The sequence below is a fragment of the Haliotis rufescens genome, unplaced genomic scaffold (assembly GCF_023055435.1).
Source record: "Haliotis rufescens isolate VD_foot unplaced genomic scaffold, xgHalRufe1.0.p SCAF_57, whole genome shotgun sequence".
In the NCBI taxonomy this organism is placed as follows: domain Eukaryota; kingdom Metazoa; phylum Mollusca; class Gastropoda; order Lepetellida; family Haliotidae; genus Haliotis; species Haliotis rufescens.
This window is the reverse complement of record NW_025964301.1, coordinates 2118119-2132940: the sequence shown is the minus strand read 5'-3', so window position 1 is coordinate 2132940 and position 14822 is coordinate 2118119.

Genomic DNA, 14822 nt, shown 5'->3' with positions numbered 1-14822 from the left:
CAAGGAATTGATCGACTCCTGGCAGGAATCATGTATTGATACTAAATATTTATCTTTACATGAAGGTCGTTGGTTCTGTGCCTTCATTGACCATGAAGCAGCATTTGAGTCATTATGTAGAACGGTTATAAACTTTGGACATGTAATGTAAAGATAATTAATAGTATGTAAAAACAGGTATTATATTGCATAGCACTGTCAGGTGGATGTACCCCTTTCTTCGAATGTATGTTTAGAGTTAGACAGGGCTGTCAGTTGTCTCCCTTCCTCTTTTTTATTTTTTATTTGTGATATTAGATATTAGTGCAGATGTCAGCGTTGAATTCAAATTAACTTTTTTGAATATGTTTATACATATAATGTGTATGCCATTATTCTATTTGACTCCACTTGTAAGGTATACACATGAGAAATACTGTCAACATATTCAGAATATAATGGAAATTGAATCTTTGTGGAAAGTAAAATACAAAATCACTTCAAGCATTGAAAGTTATAAATATAATTAAAGCACAGATAATTAGTTTTAACAATCTGTCCATCAATGTAATAATGCATATATTTGATGTCAAGGTGTTACCTATTTTGATGTATGCTACTGATATTTGGGATTTTCATATATCATGTGTTATTATTAACACTCAAGGTTTTATATAGACATACATTTGTCAAGAAATGTTCCCAACATTGCAGCAAGAAATGAATTAGATATATTCATATTAAAAGTAACCCAATATGTTCCAATAATTAAGTATTGGCAGTGGTTAATTAGTGAAGACGAGAATGCTATTTCGAAATATATGTATTAAGTTCAATATGGGTTAGCAAATAGGAAAACATTATTGGGCTTCAAGGTTAAAGAACTGTGTGTGAATATGGATTTCGATATGGTTGGAATAGGTAGTTTGTGGATACGCCATTATCAATTATCAGTAAATCTCGTCAGAGATGTATTGACAAATACAAGGCAAACCCAGCAATAACCTGATAATTGCTGAGTGAAGAAAACTGAACTCATCTTGATCAGAAGCTCTATATGCCCATTTTGTAGGATTAAGAGGAATAGCAACACCTTTAAATTTACTATTGATTGACGTATCTGTATGGCCGCCTAGCTGAGATTATATAGTAGATTGACGTTGTAACCAAGTCAACATATCAGCCAATGAAAACAAGATTATATTGTTATTATATCCTACCATGAACATTGACCTCGCCAAAGTCGAGGACTATGCCATCTCCATTATCAGTGTGGGTTGACAAAGTCAAGTAGCGCCCCCTGTCGTAACAGCGGATGGTGTAGACAGTTGGGATGTCCGATCCATCAGCCATCCCCGTTACAGTGTGGCATACAGCAGCGCTTGTCGAATTAGATGGTGAAAGTGATATCTTCACTCCATTACGGCGAAGACCATCTGTCGGATTCAAGGAGACATTAGACCCCGGAAGATGTGTACCATGACCCAAAATAAATATGCATAATGGGTGGAATGCAGCATAACATCCAATGGACATTGAAATTAATTAAAGAATGCGATTTCTGAATTTCTACGCTCAAAATCAATACAAATCCAGTTTATAATAAAACGATGAATGCACAAAAGTGCTTACGAGAGTCACCACTCAGCGACTGCATCTAAATCATCGATGTAATACTAATTATTGGATATGTACATATCTAGGTTTGCTGCATGTCTGCGTTTAGTTCACATAAGTCAACATATTCAGTGAGTGAGTTTGATTTAACGCCACTTTGAACAGAATTGAACTGTTTGATACTGTTTATATGAAAATACAATTGATGTCACACCGGAGTGAACAACATGTAAACTTCGTCGGGTAAAAAAACACTTTCTGTCAGAGCTACTTTCAGTCTGCCTGAAAGACACTCCTGCTTTCAGGTTTGATACGAATGGGAAAATACAGAATAAATATAATATTTATGACTTTTTGTCACTCACAGTCTGAGCGAAAGTAGACCGTCACTTCAAGTGAGAATACTTCCTCAGCCAAGTCAACCTGCCACCAGGGAGACGAATCATTTTCAAATGTGTGAAACAGGTTTGGCCAGACGGCGTTGGTGTTCCCATCAACAGCCATCTCTGGCCTCTTGTCAGGATAGAAGGTGCTGGCACGAGCTTGCTTTCCTGTCGATCCAACTATATATCCTGAACAGAAAAGGTAACATGAAAACATACATGGTTATGTACATGTTACTTTTCTGTTGTTGGCATCGTAGTGAGCATTCTTCTTGTAGAAAGAGTCACATGGTCATACGTGATATAAATACTTTTTGACATTCAGTGGTATTAAGCTTTTTATATATTCTCCATCGTTTCCTTCTGTGCAAGGTGTATTTTATATAAATACGGCATCCTTCCCCCAGTCCGTATATAACTGAACAGTAATCTCACAAATCTATTTGAACATCTTCTCTGATGGGCCATGGTATTCCCGATATTGTTATAGTAATAATCTGTATATACTTTCCTACCGTTAAAGCTTTGCTTATTACGGATACACTGCCCATCCCGGTCGTTTCTACGCATATGCACCATTCGTATATTTTTTGCCTTTGCACCCCTTTGTTTTCAGTAAAAGGCACGGGTGGCCAAGGTGGCAAACTGATTAAGTAAATTGTGTTCAACGATGTTTTAAACGGCATTTAAGTTATGTAACCGCGTGACAGCTGATGTGTGGAAAAAGGATAAAACAGGTGGTAGAATCTTATCCTTTTAATGCAGCCAACAACAATGAGTTATGTCCCTCATACATGACATGGTCCGTGGATCCGTATTCGTCACATTTATCAGCCATTGTTTGTGTGCACCATACCGTTGCACGCGAGTGAAGCTACGGTTCTAAAAGAATATATAGACTTGCGTAACCTGCTTCACAGCTGTGGTATGCCTGAATGTCGTTCCTGTTATTCAACTCACCTTCTGCAAACTCCCGATAAACAATCCAAGACATAATTGTGATGACTTCCTGTAACAACATTCCTGTCAGCAATCAACCAGTATTTGACGTATATTATTGTCGGATCTGTGCTCTAATGTACTGACAAAGGAATGAGCTATATTTCAGTTTTGAATAGTAGTCAGAAGTTCCTTATGCCAACGATCGTGTTGGAGAGACTCCGGCCTTGTCCTCTCGCCGTTGATCACGACCTGGTCTATAAAGAAGGACATCAATAGTCACTGTTTACATACTCATTGATGGCTTGGTTAGGTTACAGTATAAGCAGAATATTAATGCAACGTCCCGTATCGTTTTACTTCTATCAAGATAATGTTTTCAAAGCTTGATTGAGAAAAGATTGATTCTTAAGATTATATGTTAACACAACATAATCCCATAGATACATAAGCAATGTATGAGGTTAAAACTGGTTTAAGTGTCATGCCAACAAGGCTTGGTAACCAGTAAAAGAAAATGTCATATTGATCAGAGGCGTGATGTTTCTAATGACTCAAATTGATGATTTGAACAACATGCTCTTAAGGACTACGATATATATTGATAGCTATATCATTATACCTGGCACAATAGTGCTGGCGAGGGTCACATCGTGACAAGTGCATATTATCGTTTATAATTATTGCTCTTGGGCAAACTCTTTATACTATAACTGATTACATACATTTCTGAAAGCAACATTGAATAATTATAATTGATCACCACGTGAACTGAAACAACCCAGGGACGCCGTGTTGTTGAACTTTACGCCAAACATCAAACCCATAAACAATGTAATATGCAGCCTCTGAACAAGATGGGATTAACACGCATAACGTTAGACAACTATGCCCAATACTAAAACAAATACACACCACTGTATTGGGCAAAATAGTCCAATAAATGAAAGGTGAGGTGAGGTGAAATTGGGTTTAACGTCGCGTCCAAGATTATTCATTTTATATAGCAACGTGCATGCACGTGTGCGTGCGTGCGTGCGTGTGTGTGTGTGCTCGAACTAGTCCGGACTGATGCCGATTTATAGTGCTAGCTCACTGAGATACCATGCCGCAGTTTAACATGAACACCCCACTCAGACGCTCATTTTCGGACAGGCGTGGCATTTAGTAATGTTGAATAATTGCGTAATTTTGTTGTTTTTCTGAGTGGTTGTTGTCAGCACGATGCTAAACAATGCATATGTAATCCCGTTAACGCACATGTTTTCATACTCATTCTTGGGTAGTGAAATGCATGGGGCTTGCATAACACTTTTGCATGGAATGCATGCTTTTCTGTTGCAGTTGCGTTTTTTTACTTGATTCCATACATGTACTACAATATTGAAAACCAAACTTAACTTGTTTGAAAAATACACTTAAATATTAGGGTCACAGGAACTTATGTTGTTGAGTATCAAATATTTGTTTTACTAGTGACGATATACAACCTCCATTTTTACAGTGAAAATATATCAAGCATATTTTGTAAATTTGGATGATTACAAACAGTATCATCTGCATAAAGTAATGCTAACAAAACAACGGTGAGATCTAAAATACCATGAGGTGACTTAGATTAAATAAAAACACAAGGGTAGTTTTGAGAATATAGAAATGGTTCCAGATCATTTAGCATCAATGAAAACAGCATTGGAGACATAATTTTTCTTTGATGGACACCACCTAGACAAGGGAATTGTTCTGAATATTCACCTTTGTACACACATATGATTTAATGCTATCGTACACATTAACAATAATACGAATAAGTTTCCCATCGATACCTTGTGCTAATAATTTTTACCATAAACCTAAACGCCAAACACTGTCGAAAGCCTTTGGAAATCAGTGAAACCACAATACGTTTCTTTCTTTCTAGTTTTTTTGTAAATCAGAAAGTGCATATAGGGTAAAATATGATCATCTGTGGAGTAGCCATGTCTAAAACCCGCTTGTGATTCTGACAGAATGTTATTACTTTCAACATAACCATTTAATCATTTATTAAGAAGTGAGGTAAACACTTTTCCGAGGCAACTTTTAAGACTTTCCAGGGACTTCTGTTCTTCCTTTACCTTTGTGGATCGGACGAATAATTCCGTTCATAACCATTGTTAGGGAAACATCACAGTGGCAAATGTAAGATTAAATACATGTAGTCTAGTATACAAGGGTAAGAATGTTTGCACTGAAGATTTAATATATTCATTGATAATGTTATGCTGGTCACATGCCTTCTTAGTCTTTAATAAACACAAAGAAAAAAGTTAAGCACACCTAATATATTTCATTATTGTTTGTTCGATGAATGACATAATTACGGGAGGAATTATGTTTTCTCGAGATGGTGTAATCGGTCATGCGTGGCGAAAGCTCATGTGCCCGTATGGTATGCCCGGGCAGCATGCTACCCTCGTGTATCTCTAAAAGCAGAATATCCAAACGTTAAAATTGCTTTCTTAAGCTCGGTTTTAAACAGTTATTCCATGACATTGTGTGACCATGGCACAATGGCGATTATCAAATGCCACAAGATGGCAAATAATCGCATGCATAACAAAAGTCGCTTTCTGCTCCACGTCACTGATGAAAGAACGATAGTTTGGAGGCACCGGAACACGGCCTACATCCCAGGAACATTAAACCGACTGTTGCATGCGGCGGGGGCTAACAAAATGGTTTGAGGGTGTATCTTTCATGATTGCAGGTTGCATTTGGTCACCATAAGGAGCAACTTAACAGGGGCTCAGTACATCCGGGACGTTTTGAGGCTAGTCGTCGTTCCTAATTTTGACAACCACCCTCTTGCTTCTCGACCTCAGTACATGGATAACTATACAAGGCCTCATCGTTCGCATGCAGTCGTGGATTACATGAGGGCCAATGCAATAACGACTCTACCCTGGCCAGCAATGAGCCCAGATGTAAACCCCCCTTGAACATGGTTGGGATATTGTGGGGCGGTGCATATAGGCACGAGTTCCTCCTGTACAAGATTTACGCCAATTGGAAGCAGCATTGCATCAGGAGTCCCATCAACATATCCAACGTCTGACTGGAGGCAGGGTGACGTAGGGTGGAATGCGTCATCCGGGAACGTGGTGGTTATACCCGCTACTTATCTGTTTCACGTGTCATGTCAAGTAGAGACTTTAAGGAACATTTTCACATGAAACATCAAACGTAACTCGCTTACTTAATCCTGCAGCTCCATACTTTTGAGGTATTGTGTAAGGTCACAAACAGTACCTGTGTTACCATGATGTTTTTGTCAGTAAATTTCAATCACAACCCACCAATATCTTCGTTATTTGTTAAATGTTTGTTCTATCCGATGACATTGGTATCGCCCAGCTCCTGTGGTCAGTCATCCCATGCCATGATTTTTGCCATTTGTCATGGTTCAGAAAAAGGGGTGTGCTTAACTTTTCTCTTTGTGTATAGTTTAAAGGCGCATTCGATTTCGTGTTCGCTAATATCAGTGTTTAAATATCATTACAATTATTGACATCAAAATTGAATTAAGATCAGTTGAATCATCAGGGATAGAATGTACAATATCTGCATTTCTGTTTTTGTCCGCATAGTCAAAAACTGTATCGATAGTTTGCAAATTTGAGTCATTATCTTTCTGACCTAACAGTTTACAAAATGAGCGTGTGTCATTTATCAGTAAATTAGAAATATATTGTTTTTCAATATGAAGTGATGACTATTGTAGAATTTGAGGTTATTTTATAACGTCAACTACAGTTGCGTGTTGTTTTGTAAACTTTTATCTTTATTGATGTCCTGTAACGACTGGTGATACCGCCCCCCACTGATCGTGCGTTGGCGTCCGAACCAGGTGAGGTGAAATTGAGTTTAACGTCGCGTCCAAGATTATTGCACTTATATAGCGACGTGCATGCACGTGTATGTGTGTGTGTGGCTGCTTGTACTAGTCCGGACTGATGCCGATTTATAGTGCTAGCTCACTGAGATACCATGCCGCAGTTTAACATGAATACCCCACTCAGACACAGTATACTGACTCCGAGCCGACCAGTCCTTGTTTTAGCCCCTTAATGCCGAGCGCCAGACAGGGTAACAACAAGTACAATCTTTTAACGTCTTTTTGTATGACGCGGCCCGGGATCGAACCCTGGACCTTCCGCTCTCCGGGCGGACGCTCTACCACAAGACCACGGAGGCGGTCCGTCCGAACCAGGACTTAGATCTATTGTATCCGGATACGAGACTGACACAATTCATGCCTAATGCTGATTTTGCTGCGATTGAAAAAATGTTAATATTATGCACAATAAGATTTACATCGTCATTACAAATATCACAGAGTTGCGTCACTTGGGCATGCCAGATACCTATGATTGTGGGTTCGAATCCCGGTTCACCCGATTATGTTTCTAGGTTTGTCAGCACCAAAAAATAAAATATAAATTACTCCTTTTTTCATAACCGCCAATCTTTACTTTAAAACATGCATTAAAAGTTAACAAAAAAACCCATTCATTTCCTCTGCGAGTTTAAAACAAAGGGAATTCAGTCTGATATCCTTCTCTGATACCACCAAAGCTTGTCAACGCAAAGCGCAGTGGTGACCAGTGTAACTCTGTCAACACTGTTGGCCGGTACACCAGACACCGAAGGCAGGAAGACCGGCCAAGTCACGTCAAAATAGTATATAATTTCATTAATCTTCCTGTCATATTATTAATTAATTAATTCTTTCACATTCCGCAATGTCTGAAATACGTATTCCATTTCAATTTCGAGTAAAACATTATTCACTAATTTCTGCAATGTTATTAAAAAAAACATTCTCGGACAGACACTTCAACAAGGGTCCTCATCGAAAATGTCAAACAGTAAAATAAAGACGTGTCAAGCAAATCTTTAAATATATTACACAAAATAATAAATAAAATCAACAAAAATATATCTAAAGGTTGCTAAACTGACATCTAAGTTATTATTTCAATATTTTCGTGCGATCGCGTGTAATGTCAAATGACATCTCGGCTTTCTCGACTCGATTTCTCGGTTCGGACACGATGTTTAATGCCAAAATATATGCATAAGAAATCTTTGATACAGCTCGTAACCTAGCACTATACATCCATAAAGTTCCATATTTTCAATATATTAATATAGATCGCAATTTCCCACTTAAAACGTTCAGAATTATTGATTTAACCAAGACATTTCGTCCAAATCTGAAAATTATCATACAAAAGGACAGTACCATTGCTGTAATTTGATTGGCTGCCTCAGTTCACATGCCTAAATTTAAAAATAAATTTGAGACTTATTTAACTACACCATGTGCAGTGATTATTTAGCTGAACCCCATGCTGAGTTTCCCAGCCTTTATGTCCCATTAATGTCCTGGATGTGCTTCGACATTCACTCTTTTTCTTCTCAATATGACAGTGAGATGCTCCAGAGAAGGTCTTGATTTTGCAACTTTAGCTTCTCAATGATGGTAACAGTTGTATTTGAACCTATGGTTATTCAAATCGGACTATCCAGTCAAATGTTATCGTAAACGTCTCATATTTTTCTGAAATATCAGCTATCTTGGAAATGGCCGCCATTTTGAAATTTGAGTGGCTAACACGCTTGTTCGAAAAAATTGTCGAACAGCAGTACCAATGCCACATTTGATGCTTTTTTCATAACTTGAGTGATTATCCTGAAATTTGATATAATCAGCTTGGCCCCCCCCCAAAAAAAATATATAGACAAGTTTCATGACATACCTGTAACTGGGCTGACGTATGTATCTTGTCAGTCGTGATGTATAAAATGATTTGGCAGACAGCAATCTGTGGACACATCTGATGGCGAGTGTCTTCAAGTGGAAGAAACCATTCTCTGGAACATCGCATTCATATATACAAACACTGGTCACTTGGTATGTTCTCGGCTGTTGAAGATTACATGTTCTCATTTCTTTACTTATTATTTCGTGTACTCTGTTTACATACCAGCCCCTGATAATATGCATGTACCAGCTTTCCTAAGTGGTTAAACACTCTGCTTTTGATGTGATAAATGCTGACGAGCACCGTCGGCTAAGTATGCATTTACCCATTAATTGATATTTTATTGAACAAAAACAGTATTAAAATGTTACAAATTAAACCCATTAAATGAGTGTTTACCATCCCAATAGCTTCATTGATCGAATAAAAGTATTGGCGCCAGATAGGCTGGAAGGAAATGAAAAATGAAGTGAAAAACTAAACAGAGTGCTTCAGAAAATCTATAAAGAGATGTTTAATCGCCCACCTGGGGGGGGGGGGGGGGTAGAGAAATGGCTTACATTGACCATGATGGGGTGGAACGGCAATACGTTTATATAACTGCAGTAGGACACGCAAAGCCCAAAACGTAGTTCCCACAGTATTTATGAAAACATGGTTGGTACACACACGAAAAGTATTTGTGGATGAGGTGCTAGTTGTGTCACATAATGTGTGCTCTATTTCTCTGCAATTCCTGCGAATTGTACACAACGTCGCAGGGTCAGGATTCCAGTTGTTCCAGACAAGACAAAGTTTCGCAAAAGCGTATTTATTCATCTGCAACATGTAACCTCAACATCAGAAATTACTTAATTAAGAAATTAATTGATTACTGCCGGTGTCCCGGTATAAACTCTCCCCCGTACAAATTCTCCCCCCGGAGAGTTTATACCGGTACAGATTCTCCCCCGGAGAATCTGTTCTGACATAAAATCTCCCCCGGGCGGATATGTTTCGCGCCCCCCTCAGTATAAAGTCTCCCCTCTGATTATTCGGTTTGTTGCAATGTCTTTAAGTACTATATTCTTGAAATAGTTATCTCTAATGTAAGGAGGGTTTCTTTAAAAAATAGATTATGAAATATGGTCATAATGAATTGATATTTCAGCATATTTTATTTGGTAACTGTACCTTCCATCCTAAAATAATTATAAGACATAATCATACCAAACAAATTTGAATGAAATGACTTAATGTAACAAATACATGTACGGTTACTGTTGTAACAGAATTCAGAAATCTTATTAATCCTCGCAAACATTCGGTTTTACCACTAACTACGTAAAAACTGTCAACATATCCACGCGCGCCTCCAGCTCAGGCTGTCCGTTATACTCTGATGTAAGATCTAAAATATGTTCCTTAATACAGGCTACGATTTGAAAATGGTATCAGTGTAATATCAGTGGCTAGAATATCATGGTGCAAGCAGGTTTCTGTTAAACATACAACATCATAACTATCTAATTCAGCACTGATAAAATCTACTTTGTCTTTAAGACTGCGTACGTTTAGATATATAATCTTTAAATCTGGACTATGCAAAGGTCCTGGATTCGGATGGATATCACCGCAGCCGAAGAGAAAAAGTAAAACTAAGAATGATAATCGGAAATTAGATAAGCAAAGTAACCCAAAATATAGAGAAATGTGTATCATCTTCCCGAAATGATAAGCATGTAGAATAGATTTTTAAAAAAAACCCACCCCAGCCTGTATTGAATAACATCAACCGGCATCGTCAAAGCAAAGTGTACATGTAATTGTTACAATCGGGCTGGCCGTGAATCTTAATGAAGAACACCTTGTTAAAAACACAATCGATGGTTGAAATGTAAGTCTAAGAACAAAACATGAACTAATTCTCAAGAACTCCTTCATCTTTGACTGACTGATGTATTTTCAATCTTTATTCAGCACTGAAGAGGCACCATGCCTATAGTACGAAGCATTAAGTTTATGAAAAATCAGCATTGATTTTGACTCCATAAACTGTCATAAAGTATTCATAAAGTATCAGGGGTCATTTCAACTTGCAAAATGATTGACATAGTCCTTTATAGAGCGAGGATAGGCCTGTTTTCCCACCCGATTGACTGATATTACATGGTTTAGAACGGTACAATGAATGGTTAAGCATGCATATTACACTAATACGCGATATTTCATAAGAAAATATCATATCTCCGTTAAAACATAAAACCAATATTTATGAGTATATAAGACTTTATCACTGTATCCAATTCCAAAATTTTAGATATAAACTTAGGACAGTTCAGTTTTTAATTCTTCAACCTTTAATTCATCACAGGATGTGTAGCTAGACGACGGGAATCTATAGTCTTGACTGTTTTCTTTGATGAGAATGTTTCTCACCGACCTTAGTGTGTAGGGGTGTGATATCCTGGGCAGGAAATGACAGTGTTTTGACTACTCGTCTTTCATTAATTAACGTGTTGGGCATCCCTAATGAACCTTTACTAATTCATGTTAAACCAACACAGGATGTTTTCTGGAAGTGGACAATCGAATGTCATAGGGCTGACACGACACGTGTTAATAACTTCTAAAGTTACTAAACAATCTTTGTACCTAACGACTAGCATATAAACTAAACATCGTCTCTATCAGAAGTGATTTGCTTGTCTATAGATGTAAACACATTTGATGATACATCTGTGTGTTTAAAGTTGATTTTGACAGCCCGGGCCAAGTCGGACAGAACACAAACACTTCTGATAGAGACTGTTGATAATGTAGAGGGAAAAGCGCTTCACTTTGAGCACGTTATTTTTTTAAATACCGAGATCTGAGACACTATAAAGTGGTATTAAGGTAGATATAATACTAGTCTATAGGTATGAGTCCATTTCATGTTACATCTGTGAGGTTTAAGTTGATCTTGACAGCCCGGGCCAAGTCGGACCGAACACTTGTGAGACAGTTGAGAGTATGGGGAGAAGAGGTCTACTATAACAAACGTGTCTGCTTTAAATACGATCAACAGTGACATTATAAAGTGGTATTTACTTAGCAATAGTACGTTCCTATAAATATAAACGCCACGCCGACAGATGGAAATTTGTATCAGGATAGCTGGAAGTATTTGATACATTTCAAATCTTATTTCGTTTAACGATTGATCTTTTACATGTTACCTAGATCAGCGACGCTTACATCTCATTTTTGGTTGGTGCTTGTTCATAAATCTCATGTGTCTATGTTGCATCAATGATATGTAGGTATGATCACCGATAATGAAGAAATTAGCCAATAACACTTTGGTCCGTCTTGGCCCGGCTGGCCCGACTTTTAGGCAATACCCTCAACTATTGACTTACTTACTTACTTACTTTTGAGATTCAACGTGCGCATTCCGACTGATGCGTATTTCGCACACGGGCCAGGCCATTTAATGTGTTTTCGTCCTATGGAAATTCAAACAGCTAAACCTAATCTAACCGATGATGAAGATTTCTCCACTACTGAGGAAACAATAGACACTACTCCAACTAAAACAAACCAAAATTCCCTCTCAGCCCCAAAAAGGAAGAAATAACTAAACCGCAAAACTCCCCAACCAGCCAACACCCAAAACCTAAATAACCTCCTAAATACTCCTAGTATACATGCATAGTCAAAACTCACCAAAAGCTGTCATGAAATCCTTCCACAAAGTAGCTTTCAATATAAAATTAACCGATCTTTCCTTCTTCCTCTTTAACCTCCACCTAAAAGAAGTCACCAAATAAAATAAAAACTAAAAATTAAATCACCTATCACCCGAACCCAATAATGGTAGGACTAAATATTTTTCAGTGGAACGCCAACGGACTCACCCCCGCGGCCATGAACTAAAAACTAAATTTAAACTAAATAAAGGCCCTCACATTGCTTGTATCCAGGAAACCAAATTCTCAAAAAAATCCAAATCCACACTACCTAACTACAACTAAGTTAGAACTGACAGAGCTAAACCAAAAACGAAGAAGAGCCACAGGAGGACTAATCATATTTATCAGGGAAGATATAAATTACGAAGAAATAAAAATAGACACGCCAAACCTAGAAGCCAACTGCATTAAAATCACATTAAATAACCGAAAAATAAACATCATAAATATATACCACTGGGCGGAACAAAAAGTCCAACCTGAGGATCTAAACAAACTACTTCAAATAAGCGATAAATCTACTATATTCCTAGGAAACTTAACGCTCACCATCCTACATGGAGCATAGATGATAAAATAGATAATCATGGCAAATTAATCTCCGAATGGATAGAAACAAACGACCTAGTACTCCTAAATAACAACCAACCCACGAGTTACGATAAGATAAACCAAAAAATGTCGGCTATCGACCTAACCATATGCACCGCAGATCTATCTCAAAGTACTCAATGGGAAGTGCACGACGTCCCGCTAGGTAGTGACCGCTTCCCGATAAACATAACCATAGTAAATACAAACGTACCAATCCAAACAGAAAACCAAGAACCAAAATTCTATTACAATAAGCTAACTGGGACCAATCCTAAGATATCTGCAACGAAGCTAACTTAAACGAAATAGAAAATAATTACCCAGAAACCTATTGTAAAAACCTAACAGACTAATATATAATAAAGGCAGCCAAAACCTCCATCCCCTTCAAAACATCAGGCAAACCCACGGTACCATGGTGGAATGAGGAAATAGAACAGACTAGACGAAAACGTAAATCAGCCTTCAATAAAGCAAAACGCGACTACACACATCTAAACTTAGCCCACGAACTAAACCACCAGGTTCAAAAACTAGTCCAAATAGCCAAAAGTAGAGACTGGAAAAAATTCTGCGAATGTATAAATAACCGTACAGATGCCAGAACGGTCTGGCGCAAAATCCACGCCATTAGAGGCTTAAAACGACATAAAAAACTAACATTAACAACTCAACCAACCCCGCCCAAAAAGCAAATAATCTCGCCAACCACTTTTCGGCCGTTATCAGTAGCACCAACTTCAGCCAAAAATTCCAAGATAAACTTAAAACAAAAAACAAACACACAAAAGAACCAAACAATAACAATCTAGAAATAAACCAACCCTACAAAATGGAGGAGCTCCTCTACGTAATCCAAAACAGGAAAAAGGGCACAGTCCCAGGATTAGACCTAACTTCTGAACAAATAATTAAAAATAACAACCTAAAACTATACCCTACTCCCTGGAAACAGGCCCTAGCCATACCAATCCCTAAACCTAATAAACCAGCTAATCAAGCTAACTCATATCGACCAAAATCTCAACTTCAAACTTATGCAAAGTAATGGAATCAATGGCTAAAAATAGATTACAACATTACCTAACCCAAAAAAAACATCAACTATTGAACTGCATGGCAAGTATTTATAAAACGACCGGGGGAGGAAATATTCTGGGGGGAGACTTTATTTCGTAGGGTGGGGGAGAGTTTATTTCGAGAGGGGCGGAACTGTACCGGTATAAATTCGCCGGGGGGAGACTTTATTCTGGGGGCGAATATATTTCGTGACACCGGCCGCCCAACCAAGCTGACAGGTGACACTTGAATGTCAATGTTTTATATGATATATATGATATATATATATATATATATATATATATATATATATATAGCAATTTCAGCAGCAGTAACAAAGCCATCTTGAAGATGCTGTCGCACAATCAGCGATCCTGGCGTCGGGTGGTGACCCTTGGTCTTCCACTATGTGGTCGGTCATCTGTAGTGTTGGTGGTCGGGCAGTTCGTTGGCAAAAACAGTCTGCAAGGTCAAGTTCAGATTTGTTAAGCCTTGTCCTCCAAACATTGAGATCTCATTTGCCATGATGATTTTCAGATTACTATACATGCACCTCATTGTGGTTAATTTCTCAGCCGAAGGCTTGTGATAATTGTAGGACTGGCCTTTCTTCCTGACAGGTAGATGAATGACAGTTGGTTTGTCTGGATCATCTCCGGATGTCGCAACGCCCTCACTTTACTCTGGTAGAGAGCCTTTATAGTGTGGCTCTTGCCTGCTCCGCC